Source organism: Adiantum capillus-veneris, chromosome 20 (assembly GCF_014529385.1).
Source record: "Adiantum capillus-veneris isolate H3 chromosome 20, ASM1452938v2, whole genome shotgun sequence".
NCBI classification, from domain to species: Eukaryota; Viridiplantae; Streptophyta; class Polypodiopsida; order Polypodiales; family Pteridaceae; genus Adiantum; species Adiantum capillus-veneris.
Window position 1 is genome coordinate 63,608,191 of NC_140950.1, and position 12,503 is coordinate 63,620,693.

Below are 12,503 nucleotides of genomic sequence, written 5' to 3' on the forward strand. Positions count from 1 at the left end.
ATCACATCCAAGTGTGTGAGTGTGGCAGTTTAGTGAGTGTTAAGTCGGGTGAGAAGGGCGACATGTTTTTAGAGAATATTAAGGGCAAACTCATGGCGGGTATGCAAGGGGATGCGACAGAAGCGATGCCGTATACCAGGTCCATGAAGACGGCGATGGAGGAGTTGTTTAAAGCGCTGCAATAAGAAGAGCCAATAGAGGTGGAAAGCGATGAGACCGAATCTCTGAGTGATCAGGGCAGCATGGAGATGGCAGTGGCAGCTTTTGACCCTGATGAAGCGGAAACCTAGGTATGGTTAAAGCCTATCGGTCTGTATGGATTTGCATGTCTACCATGGGATACATGGACAGAAAATGAATTTTCCGAGCAGCAGTGGAGTATGATAAAGGAAAGTGATGGAATGATTACTGCGGATGCGCGTTTGACACCAAAGCTGGTGTCCAAAGTCTTCAAGTTTCCCTGTCTAACTGTGTTGGCCAAGACAAGGAAGCTGACCAATTCCCAGATGAAAGGGGAATTCGGAAATCCAGTAGGCACAAAGGCATACTACATGGTGAAGAATGCGGGTGGAAACAGAGCTTCAAATTTGTTTTGGTATTTGGAAAAAGTATGTATCCTCCAGAAGATTGCCTACATGTCCAAGGAGGATTTTGCTCCTTTGTTTCAGGCAGAGAGAGGCATTAAAGTGGATTGGGCATCAGTTCTTTATGATCAGATGCAGTTAACTGGAAAAAGAGACCGACGTCAGACACCAGTAGTGGGCAGAGTAGCACCTTATTTGGCTGCAATTTTTGAGTATGTTCTGAAGGTTCTGACAGTAGCAACAGGTTTGAAGACACCAGTGGTAGAAGTGGCTAAAGAAGTGGGCATAGCATATGGAATCAAGAGAAGGAAATTGTTGTTGGGCTCTCCAATAGTTGAAAAAGGTAAATCACCTTTCAAAGTGTCTTGGAAGGGTTTGGAAGAATCGGATTCAAAGCCGAACAGTTTCACAATGGAATCATAATCGAAGAAATCGGAGTCCAAGGGCAAGAAGGTAACGATGTTCATGAAAGGAATAGGTGGAGGTGCTGAGAAGACTGCTGTGGAAAGTTTCAAAATAAAAGCGGGGAGCACTGACAGTTATGAGCATAAGGGAATTTTTTCTATGGAAGAGGCAACTAGCAGTTTGACTCAACTGAATGACTTTATGCAAAATCAAGATGCAGCTCTGAGGGTGATGGAAGCTGAGAAAATGGAGCATAAATGCAGTGCTATCCCGGAGTGGGAAATACAGAAGGTTCGGATGCAGCTGTTTCAGGAAAGAACAGATAAAGAAAGACTGCAGGAGGAAGTGAGACGGATTATAGGAGAGGCTTTGGCGAGAAATGCAGAAGTCCTGAGTGTAGCAGAGGATTTTACTAAGTGGGCAGGCGGATTAAAAGCTGCAGTGGATGACCAATTCAAAGGACTGGGAGATAAAGTGGCTGAAGTGACCACTGAGAATATTTTCATGATCAATAGATTGACTCCGTTGATAGATATGGAGAAAGCCGCATTGCAGAACCAGAGACTGACAGGTATTTTGGTTACAGATTCGGATGCGGATGTTCTGAAGCAGGAAGTGCTGGATTATACACACGAGATGTGGAATAAAGTTACAAGGCTTTGAAGGGAACACATGGAGGTGTCGACGGACAGATTCAAAAATTGGTTTCAGCTGGCAGGAAAAGAAAGTGTAAGGAGGGAGAATGAGGAATTGAAGGTGGAAAATGAGAAATTAATGGCAGAGATTCAGGAGTTGAAGGAAAAGGCTAAAGAGATTGAAGTGAATGCAGGTGCAGTGAGTAAGTGGACCGCAAAGCTGAGCAGTGATGTAATGGGACCAAATCGGATTGTAGCAGGAGGAGCGGATTCAGAAGTGGAAAAGGAAGTGGAAAAGAAAGCAGACTCGGATGTTGCAGCAGAAAAGGCGGATACAAAAGGAGATGCTGGGGAGCAGGTTGTCTGATCAAGGGATTGTGGGTCCAGGTCAGCCTGTGGCTCTAGCCATCGGGCTGTGCCAGGTGTTAAGCCTAGGAATTTTGGGATGTTTTATTTAATGGAAGTTGGAATGTGAACCTTTGTACTTTTGGGATTCCAAGAGGTGTCTTTGGAAAGGGCGTTGCCCATTAGTCTTATCGAACTATGTAACTGATGTTCAGTATCTTCTTGGAAATGTGAAAGCGGAAGTTATGGTGGATTTAGTCTGTTGTCAATTTCTGTGTTCGAGTTCCAGTTCCATTCTGATTTCTGTGCTTTGACTATTATGAATGTCTATGCCTTAAACACTAGTTCTATCACCAAAGTAATGCACCACACCATGGTTGCTTCGCGCATCAATTTCCAACAAGGGGCTAGACGGAATATCAAGCCCATGGAAAACAAACACAAAAGTGATGCAAAGGGAAAAACCAATGGCCAAAATTCTTCCCAAGGCAATTCCAACAACAACAACAATCGATCCAAGGAGAAGGGAGTTTACAAAGGTAAAAATAAACTCTCTCCTGAAGAGCTTGAAGCTTTTCGCAAGGACCGCAAATGTTTTAAGTGTGGAGAGCAAGGACATGGCTATCGTTCTTGCCCCAAGAGAAATGCCCGCAGTGAGACACCTAGAGCTTCCACCATCGAAGCTCCAAAAGAGGATGCTCATTGCAAAGGATCACCTCTCTCCTATGCTTGGAGAAAGGTAAGGGAGCATGATTCCTTCATCTTGTTTGACCTTGGCTCTACTCACAACTTTATATCAGCGGAGTTGGCCACAAGTTGGGCATTCAAACTTTTGAGATGGGAGATACTGTAACGACTGACACGTCTTTCAAGGGGCAGCAAGCCTCCATTACTCCCTTGATTGGGAAGTTGAGGCTTCGTGTACAAAGTTATGTCGACAAAGAAGATTTTTTCATCTCTCGTCTCCAACATGAAAATGCAATCCTAGGGGTGCCATGGTTCAACAGCATGGCTGCCAACATGAAGTTCCCTGAGAGGAGAATCTAATTCACCTACAGGGGAAAGAGCATGTATATAGATGCTAGTGAGTCTGGTCGTACTATACAACTTGAAAATCTTTCTGCTTTTGATAAATCAATGAAGAGCTCAGTTTTTGCATACATGATTTTTGTCAAAGAGTCCCTAAAATGTCCTAATGTTTCATCAAATTGTAAATGGTAGGAATCAAGAAGAGTTGGACTTTTCTAATTTTCTAAAAGGATTCCAAGATGTGTTCATTGATGATATCCCTATGGACTTACTCCCAAAACAAGGGGATGATGACCATTGAATTGAGCTCCTACCAGGAAGCTCACTGCCTAACAAGCCTCCTCATCAAGTTTCCCAAGCTCAACAAGAGGAGATCATGAGGCAAGTACAAGAATTGGTAGACAAAGGGATGGTGAGGCCTAGCTCATCTCCCTTTTGTTCTCTGGTTCTTTTAGTGCAAAAGGAAGATGGTACATACTGCATGTGTGTGGATTATTGAGCACTAAACCATATCACTATCAAAAACAAATTTCCCGTGCCTTGGGTAGAAGATCTGTTTGATAAGCTACAAGGCTCTACCTACTTCAGTGGGATTAACCTTAAAAGTGACTATCATCAAATAAGGATAGTGGATGAAGATATTCTAAAGACCGCGTCTCGTACAATGTTTGGCCTTTATGAATATCAAGTCATGCCTTTTGGCTTAACTAATGCATCAACCACGTTCAATCGTTTAATGGAGAAACTCTTTAGACCCTTGCAAATTCACTGGGGTGTTCTTTGTATTACTCCAAGTCCTTGGAGGAACACAAGCAACATTTCCAAGTGATTTTTCAAGCATTGAAGGAAAACAAGCTTTTTCTCAATCAAAAGAAAAGTGATTTTTTCCTTCAAGAGATTCAATACTTAGGTCATATTATCTTTCAAGATGGTATTTATATGGATCCATCAAAGTTAGAGGTAATAAAAGCATGGCCTAATCCAAGGAATCTACATGAGCTAAGAAGCTTTATTGGTATCTGTGCATACTATAGATGCTTCATAGCAAAATTCTCTCAAATAGCAAGGCCATTACATGACTTAACAAAGAAGAACATTAAGTACTCATGGACTGTTAAGGAGAAAAATGCTTTTGACAAGCTCAAAGAGAAGCTTACCTTCCAACCAGTCCTTATGCTTCCGGATCTCTCAAAGTCATTTGAGGTCCAATGTTATGCTTGTGGTGATTGCCTTGGAGCAGTCTTGCTTCAAGAAGGGCATACCATAGCATATGAGAGCTGAAGGCTCAATACGGATGAACGGGCCTTGGGAATTTATGAGAAAGAACTTTTTGTTGTTCTACATGCCCTAGACACATGGAAGCATTATTTACTGGGGACTCCATTTATTTTACAAACAGACCATCAAAGTCTCAAGTACTTCATGACGCAAACCAAGCTTTTTGACAAACAAATGAGGTGGGCAAATTTCCTTTTCATATCGGTGACATTGTTGGTAAGCACAATCAAGTGGCCGATGCACTTTCACAATGACCAAAAGTTAATGCAGTGTCTATAGCAACTCACAATGATCTATCTTCTATGATAGATGAGTATGCAATGGACCTTGACTTTAAAGACATAATGTCAGCCCTTGCTTTGGAGAAGAAAGAGGAACCATTCACCTTAAAGGATGGTTATCTTCTCCACAAAAATAGCTAATGTGTTACCCACTCCCTTTGTTATGTATGAATCTCATGCTCCTCCCTATGCAGGGCATAGAGACATTCAATCTACTCTTCGAGGAGTAGAGATGTACCTCTATTGGCCTACGATGAAAGTGGACATACAAGAGTATGTTTCAAAATGTGCAGTATGCCAAAAGACTAAATATGATAGAGAGAAGCAACCTGGATTACTCCAGCCATTGCCAATCCCTAATTCACCATGGGAGAGTATATCCATGGATTTTATCTTTGGATTACCCAATTCTATCCATGGGAATACGGGAATAAGGACAATAGTCAATGGGTTTAGCAAGAAACCACACTTTATTCCTGTCAAAAAGACTATTAAGGCACATCAAATGGCAACTCTCTTATCCCAGATTTTCAAACACCACGTATTGCCAACATTCATCGTGTCAGATAGAGATCCTAGAATGACCAGTAATTTTTGGAAAGGTCTCTTTGAAAATCTAGGTACAAGATTGAATTTCTCTTCGGCCTATCATCCACAAACGGATGGTGCCAAAGTGAGATAGCCAATCTTACGATACTTGATCTACTAAAGATAGCCAATCTTACGATACTTGATCTACTAAAGACTTATGTTACAGAAGTCGATCAACGCTCACAATGGGAAAAGTACTTTCCTCTTGTAGAGTACACATACAATAATACTATACATACTTCTACGGGAAAAGCGCCTTTTGAAATCATTGAGGGAAGACCTAAAAGTCCCTTGCTACTTAATGTACATGGGAAGATCTTTGCTGCCGATGAGTATAGCCGTGACCTACAAGAATATTTTCAAAAAAATTAAGGAGACTATATCCATCTCTCAACAAAGGCAAAAAGCTGCTGGTGACAAGAACAGAAGAGCTTAACGTTCAAAGAAAATGATTGGGTCCTACTTAAGTTTCCCAAGGCTCGATTGAGGCTACGGGCCATCAAAAGTATTATGCTAAACTGGCAAAAAGATACTACAATCCTTTTCAAATCTTGAAGCCAATCAATGAGACGGTATCTTGTTAAGTTCAAAAATTATCCTTTTGAAGATGCTAGATGGATGCAAGGAACATAGCTTAAGGATAGTATGAACCTTGTCAATGCTTACAATGCTACATTAGAGTAAGCAAAGGTACATGTTTCTTTTTAATGATCAATGTATTTGTTTTATAAGACTAGTTCTCTTTTTAATGTGCACAAATTTAAGTAGTATGCATACTTAGAATCATGTTTGTGATGACAACATCTCTCAAACACCAAGTAGAATTTGTCACTCTACTTGGGAGAATGAAATGGACTAAAGAGCAGACATGCTTGCGGCAGTTATGTCTCCCAAGCATCAAATGGATTAGTCATCCATCTTGGAATGATGTCGTAGGGTAAAAAGGGATCCTCTACCCGCTAAGAAACATTAAATAATGACTAATGATTTATCTCTTCTGCCTCATAGTCGAGGACGACTATGATTTCAAGAGAGAGGTAATGTCATAAAATCTAATATCTAACCAACCCAAATGATTTTCTCATATAAAACTGATCATTTAATGTGGGAGAATAAATGGGAACAAGGGTTAGAATACAGATATGTGCTTTAGATGCATCTCAGCACGGGACCAAAGGTACTGGATCCAAATGGAAGATGGTCTATCAAAGAGCAATGCTAATGGAGCTTAAAGACCTTAGGGTTAGCTTTATTAAAGACATCCAAAGGTTAGTGTAAAAGTCCTTTGACCTTAGGTAAACTAGGACTATGCTTGAGGTGGGAACCCGGCCCAAGCTTGAGGTGCTTGTCGTGCTTGCTGACTAAGGTGCTAAGGTGCTCCATGACTAAGGTGCTTGAGGGTAAGGTGTTCAAAAAGTCAAATCTAATCCCAATACTCATGAGGGGGCGAGCCCTAATTGTAGGGGCTAGAGAGAACACACACACACACACACACACACACACACACACAAGGCAAGCTTGGTACCAAGAAGGCAAATAGGACACTTCTCAAGCTCCTCCCCATGTTGCCCTCATGGTGTGCCTAAAGCCTATCGGTTGGCCTCCCAAGGGGTCCAATGATAAATTAGTTGTTTTTGCATTTATCAAGTCCTCTCTCAAAGGGGAAAGGGGGACACTTGTCCCAAGGCTACCCTTGTTGTTTGATATGCATTCTGCATGTGATTGGCCAGACTTGCAGGGGTCCAATGAGCTTCAAGCATGATCTACAAGGGGGGGGGTCGACCAAAGCAAGCAAGGGGGATGCTTGGAGGGTATACTCTCCCACACACACTCACACACACTCTCATTGTGTGAAGTGCAAAGTGCTAGAGCTCTCTTCTCCAGGCTAGTAGAGAAGTTGAGAGCCTACAGCAACACTCTTGGCTATGGAATGCAAATCCAACCAAGAGGCATGCTTCAATGCTTAAGCTTTCCATCTTTTCCATATTCATTACTATGCTATTATGTATGCTAGCAAGAAGAGTGATGATAAGTGAGGAACTGTTTCTTTCGCCTATGAATGTGAAAGGGTGGTGGTAATGTGTGTGCTAGTCTCCACCCAACCGTGTTATCTTATAGCCTTCCCCTAGCGTACACACTGTCCGGCCATGCCGGTGGCCTTGCCCATAGGTCCCATGTCCTTACATTACCCCCCCTTGGAGAATCATTTTCGTCCTTGAAAACGAACGTAGGAAAACGTATCTTAAGTAAGGAGACATTCTCCCATGTAGAACCTTCTTTAGGTCTATCTAGCCATTGTACCAACACCTGTCATCTAACATGATGTCTGGTGCGAAGCTAATGAGAATCCAAAATCTTTCCGGGCTCATGAGGAATGCTTGGCGGTGCGATAAGGTCAACTAATACACCTGTGTCAATGACATTATCATTCTGTCCTAGCTGTTTTTGTAAACGGCTAACATGAAAAACAAGATGAACTCGTGAGTGCTCTAGAAAAGCTAACTTATAGGCCACTTGACCTATATGTTTGAGAATGGTAAACGGTCCACAATAGCATGGTGAAAGTTTAGCAACTTTTGCCGTCTTTAGACTTTCTGAATGCTTCGGAACTTTGAGGAAAACCTTGTCTCCTTCTTCGAAAGTAGCAAGACGACAATGCTCATCTACGTACTTCTTATATCGATCTTGAGCTTGCTTAACATTTTGTCAAGCAACTCGAAGCATGTCAAAATGGTCTTGGAGAAAATCCTTTGCTTGCTGTATCTTCTCCTTAGCCAACCCCACCGTAATGGGTGATCTACGTTGAAATCCATACAGGAGCATAAATGGACTAAACCATGCTTTAAACTTTATAGGAAAATTCCAATATAGGTAAGTAGTCTTCCCAATTGGTTTGCTTCTTGCTAACGTACGCTCGTAGCATATCCTCTAGCACTTGATTAACTCTTTCTGTTTGACCATCAGTTATGGATGATCAGCCGTACTTAGATTAAGGTTAGTTTCCAAATTTTGGAACACAGCTCTCCAGAAGTGATTATCGAACTTTCGATCTCTGTCACTAATGATACTAGCTGGAAGACTATAGAGTTTATATATATGCTCTACAAATAGCCGTGCTAATTTCGGTGTCTTAACCGTAGTCTTAGTGGGAATGAATCGACCCATCTTTGTGAGACTGTCTACAATTACCCAAATGGCATCATGGCCACGATTTGTAGTAGGTAGTCCTACTACAAAATCCATAGAGATACTCTCCCACTTACCTTGTGGAATATCTAAAGGATGTAAAAGGCCACTTACCTTGAGGCGCTCTGCCTTATTAACTTGGCATTGTTGGCAGTTTAGTACGTACTCTTGAACATCATGATGTAAGCCCGGCCAATAAAATTACCGTCGAACTAAGGCATACATCTTACGAATACCTGGATGACCAACACTTGGATTATCGTGACACTCAAATAAGATTTGGTGCCTAGTGTCTGAGTCCTTTGGCACACATACTCTACCTTTGTGGAGTAAGTAGCCATCATCAATGGAAAATTCTTCCATCGCTTAAGCTCTTCCTGAGGAGGGGTGAAGCTCTGTGTGTTGGAGTTTTTATCTGCACGTGCAAAGACATGTTAATCTAGCTGTTCAGAGACATGTGAGTGTGAGGGATCCCTTTTTAAAACTGCACTTCACACTTTAGCATATGATTGATCTTGTGCACACTTGCCACGTAATGACTCTAAAAATCCACTCTTATTTTCGTGAAAGCAAGTGAATTAATCTGAGGCATCCGACTTAGTGCATCCGCTACTACATTATATCGCCCCTTGCGATATCGTAGCTTACAATCATAGTCTTGAAGGATTTTGGCCCATCTAGGTTTACGGCCCTTCAAGTCGGTTTGAGTAGTAAACCATTTGATACTCTCATGGTCAAAAACTACTTCAAACTCGGCACCATATAAATAGTGTTGCCACTTTCGTAAAGCGTGAATTATGGCATAGAGCTCTCTCTCATAGACAGAATAATTCTGTTGAGCTCTATCTAACTTTTTACTTTCAAAGGCTATAGGTCTTCCCTCCTAGAGAAGTACCGCACCAATTGCTTCATCACTAGCATCAATCTCTACCACAAATGGCTTAAGTGGGTCGATGATTGCTAGGATGGGAGCAGTGGCTATAGCTACCTTGAGCTGTTCGAAACTACATTTTTTGACTTCTTGGTCTTACCTCTTGCTTTAAGTTGATCCGTCATAGGAACAACAATTTTGGCATAATCACGGATATACTATCGATAAAATCCAGCCATGCCTAAAAATATTTGAACCTCCTCAACCGTGTTGGGATGTGTCCATCGAAGAATAGCAGCGATCTTGTCAGTGTCCATTTTGATGCCAGAATAAGAGATCACATGACTGAGGTAATGTATCTCTTTTTTTAAAGAAATGGCACTTGCTTTGCTTAGCATACAGCACGTGAGCTTGTAGCTGTTCGAACACTAATCGTAAGTGTTCTATGTGTTCATCTTCAGTCTTACTGTAAATGAGAATGTCATCAAGGAAAACCACAACAAATTTTCCAAGATAGGGACATAAGAGACTATCCATGAGTATCATAAATGTAGCTGGAGCATTGGTTAGACGAAAAGGCATGACCAAAAATTCAAAATGCCCGAACGGTGTTCTGAAGGCAGTTTTGGAGATATCTTGTAGTAGGATACGCACTGGTGGTATCTTGAACGAAGATCTATCTTTGTATAGTATCTTGCCCCGTGGAGTTGATCAAACAACTCATTCACTCGAGGTAGAGGATACTTGTTCTTGATGGTTATCGCATTTAATTCGAGATAATCTATGCACTTGCGCATAGTACCATCTTTCTTTTTACCAATAGAATTAGTGATGCCCAAGGCGAAGTGCTAGGTCTAATGAAACCACGAGCAAGGTAGTCAGCCAACTGACTCTCAACCTCCTTAACTTCTTTAGCACTCATACGATAAGGTGGTTTACTCACCGGTTTAGTGCCTGGCAAGACATCTATGCCATGATGCACATCACGTGTAGGGGGTAAACCCTGTTGGAATTAGGGTTGCAGAGAAACACACACAGCTTGGAGAAAACGAAGGAAGCTCAAGGCACACAATAGAGAGTGTATAACTTAGTGTGCAATGGAAAGATAGATAGCCCTAGAGTGATGGGCGTATATACAATGCACGGGGGAAAAAACCTCCTAAAGAGGGAAAAAATGCCCCGGCGGTCCTAGTGTGTTCACACACATCACTACCACATGTATATGGTAACAAATCCCCCCCTGGAGTGATGCGGTGAACGAGAGCTAGCACATGAGTAAAGGGAAGTGCCATGCCCTGAGGACAGGATCAGTCCACAAAGGGGAGTAAGCCCAAAGCTTTGCGGAAAGCTTCAAGCTTCTCACGAGACAATGCCTTTGTGAAAAGATCTGCAAGGTTGTCCTGTGTTGGCACATAAGCCAAGCTGATCTCTCCTACTGAGAGCCTCTCCCTGACATAGTGGTAATGCACCTCAATGTGCTTTGTGCGAGCATGAAAAACTGGGTTCCTCGCAACTACCAATGCGCTCTGACTGTCAGTGTAGATAGTGTTGGCAGTGTCCTGTCCAACACCCAAATCAGCCATAAGGCGTCTGAGCCATACACACTCAACCGTAGCTGTGAAGACTGCCCTGTACTCAGCCTCACAACTCGAAGTGGCCACAATAAGTTGCTTCTTGCTCAACCATGATATACATGAACTGCCAAGCATGAAACAAAAACCACTTGTGGACACTCTCGTGTCAAAACAACCAGCCCAATCTGAGTCCGAAAAAGCATGTAAGTCTGGCGGCAATGATCCCCCCTTGGGATAAAACAAGCCAAGATGTAAAGTGCCACGAAGGTAGCGGAAAATCCTCTTGACAGCCTGCCAATGCTTAGACCCTGGGCTATGCATAAATCTGCTGACCTGTGAGACTGCAAACTGAATATCCGGCCTGGTGTTGCATACATAAATGAGGTAGCCAACAGCAGTTTGGTAAAGAGTGACATTAGCAGGATCGCCAGCATCATGTAGACTCAACTTCAAACCTGTTTCCATGGGAGTGGCAATAGGTTTGCAATGCTCAAGTCCAAACTTACATAGCAATGTCTCTATGTAACTTTTCTGACACAAGGCAATACCACCATCACACTGCTTAAACTGTATGCCCAAATAATGATGCAACAGCCCCAAATCTTTCATCTTGAAAGTAGCATTTAAATCAGCCTTAAATTCAGCAATATGTCTCTCATTTGGTCCAGTGATCAGCAAATCATCAACGTAAAGAACCACGATGAGAAATACATCACCCTCACGCTTTACATACAATGTGCTTTCTGTTGGACTATTACGAAAGCCTTGTTTGACCAAATGAGTGTCAGCTTTCTCATACCAAGCACGAGGAGATTGCTTCAACCCATACAAAGCCTTGTTACATTTGCACACTTTTTCCTCTTGTCCTTTTATGACAAAACCGCGAGGCTGCGTTACATAAACTTCCTCAAATATGTCACCATTCAAGAAAGCAATAACAATGTCTTATTGATGTACATCCCAACCAAAATGAGCTGCCAATGCACATAGAAAACGCACAGTAGTCGTACGACAAGTGGGAGCAAAAGTCTCTTCATAGTCTATGCCTTTTTGCTGTGCATAACCTTTTGCAACAAGTCGAGCCTTATGGCGATCGATCTCACCATCCGGCTTGCGTTTCAACTTGTAAACCCACTTCGTACCAATGGCCTTTTTGCCGGGAGGCAAATCACATAAAGTCCATGTGTCATTTTCTATAAGTGCATCATATTCTAATTGCATGGCAGCCATCCAATTTTCTGAATTCTGTGCTTCATCAAAAGACAGAGGCTCCTCAACATCATGTAAGCTAGACACAGCCAAAGCATAACAATCTGATGCATAAGATGCATGGCGAGATCCTGAACGAGTATGACTAGACAAAGGTGCATCCAATTTACTGTCATGCAAAGTGTGCACCAAGCATTTTGGCATACCTCTAGCCTGCTCATTTTCAGCCCTTTCCTCATCAAGTACATCATGTACATCTGCATCAGTAATAGGCTGATCTAAAACATTTTCAGGAACCCCCATAGGCTGTACATTTGCCTCATTGGAACTTACATTCGTATTTCCACCAGTGAAAAGAGGCAACAAAGTGTCATAAATGTCCTGTGAGCTTACATTACTGTCTCTAGTACATGACAACAAGGGCTGAACAGAATCTTCCACAAACACTACATCCCGAGAAACCAGAATACGTTTTGTTTGCGGATGATACAACTTGTAACCTTTGCTTTCAGCAC